A 1,782-nucleotide genomic window follows, 5' to 3' on the forward strand; every position below is an offset into this window, starting at 1 on the left:
GGTCCCGCGACTCCGCAGTCCCGGCTCGGGGCGCGGGAGGTGAGGGGCGGGAGGCGCCGTCTCCCTGGGCGGTGGCTGGATCACCTGCGGAATGGGCCCCCGGAGGGTGCACATCTGGGTCCTGGGTCCCTTAGACCCGCTTCCGGAAACCTACCTGGGAAGGGTCCCTACCTTGGGAGACTCGGAAGAGGAGTGGGGGTCGGAGGGCGCCGAGGTTTGCCCTTGGCCTGTGAGCCAGTCAGTTGGAGGAAATTGGGGCGTTCAAAGGCCACTTCTTGGTTATGTAGTCCCAGAGAGACAGGAAAACCTTAACCCCAGTTCCGACTCAGGTGGTCTCAGGAACAGGGAGCAAGACCTCCCACTGCCCCTTGCCTGGCACAGAGCCACTGAACTGCCGTCCTCCACGCCAGAGTGGAACAGCCCCAGCCTTCCCCTCTGTCCACCCCATCTTGCAGAAAAGGAAACTGAGGCTCAGCTCGGGGCCTGCCCCACGGGGTGTGCGTACAGGGAGTGCCCTGGAAGTGATGGGCAGGTGGCCTTGTGGCTGTTTTGTCTCAACAGCTAAAACAAGGGCCTCTGTTTGGGGGGCTGTGAACCTCTGAAATTCTAAGCACATGTCATGTGCGAGCTTTGTTTTGGGATGCTAAGAACCACTGGAGAAACCCACATTGAGGCTGGGGGGCAGGGCAGGGGTGTGAGCCTGGGTTCTCTCATCTGTAATGTCGGGGACACGAAGGTCAGCAGAAGAGGGTGAGAAAAGATAATTGGCCATCTGGGCAACTGTTTTTTTTTGGGGGGGTACCAGGGATTGAACTCGGGTCCTTGCGCTTGCAAGGCAGGCCACCAAACAGCTGAGCTAAATCCCTGCCGCCCCCCGCTTTTTAAAACTGTACCAGGGATCGAACTTGGGATCTTGTGCTTGCAAGGCAGGTGGTGGATCCACTAAGCTAAGTCCCCAGCCCTGGGCAACCTTTTTGTAGCTCATTCTGTTTGAAGAATGGTGGGAACCTGAAAGGCTGGGGGCCCCTCCTTCCCACTGATGTTTGGTGAGTCAGGGAGCGAAGGGGCTCCCTAGCCTTGATGTCCAGCAGCAGTCATGGTTCGGCCTGCTTAGCTCCTGCAACAAGGGCCAGTTGCTTTGGAAGCAGGTTTAGGAAGGGCATGGAGGGTAAGGGGACAGGAGGCCCAGGGAGGTGTTCCATGAGAGCCCCTCTGAAGATGCCTGGAGCTCCCCAAGGAAATCTAGACACCTTACATCCGGGAAAGGGGCTGTGGAGGCTCCTCCAGCCTCATCTGTGTGATCCAGGCCTCAGCTACCTCCCCGGCCCCAGTAGCTCAGCCACCTCCACGGCCTCCTCAAGGCTCCTGGGACCCAGTGTAGCCCAGGGATGAGAATGGAAGAGGGCTGCCCCTCTCTGAGACCTCTCACAGCTGTGGCCTCCAGGTGGCCAGCACCCCCACCTGACCGTGGGCCCCTAGCCAGGTGTGCACATGTGGTGGGTGCTTGGTCAGCATGTGCTGTTTAGTGAACAGGGCCAGAAGAGAATGCAGTAGGGAGGGTGGGCAGGGAGTGTTAGGTCAGGCTGGCATCGCTGCACCTGGAAAAACAATGCAGTGAGAGGAACGGCCTTTCAGGTAAAGGCGTTGACTTTTACCTGTCACTGGGTGGGGCCTGGGATGCGTATAGCAGAGAAATTGTCCCTTTTGTCCGTCAGTCGTGTTTGATGTGGATAGGTGGGGATCAGGGATTAAGTAGGCGGGGGGGGGGGGGGGGTAAGCGAG

General features: G+C 59.0%; 1 protein-coding gene across 1 annotated transcript in view; it reads left to right on the plus strand.

Moving 5' to 3' along the window:
* The window catches only part of Trpv4 (transient receptor potential cation channel subfamily V member 4), a 37,266-nt gene that overhangs the window by 606 nt on the left and 34,878 nt on the right, over window positions 1–1,782 (plus strand). The gene's annotated exons all lie outside the window — the stretch shown is intronic.

This window comes from Fukomys damarensis, unplaced genomic scaffold (genome assembly GCF_012274545.1).
Source record: "Fukomys damarensis isolate Sample0158 unplaced genomic scaffold, DMR_v1.0_HiC HiC_scaffold_12, whole genome shotgun sequence".
In the NCBI taxonomy this organism is placed as follows: domain Eukaryota; kingdom Metazoa; phylum Chordata; class Mammalia; order Rodentia; family Bathyergidae; genus Fukomys; species Fukomys damarensis.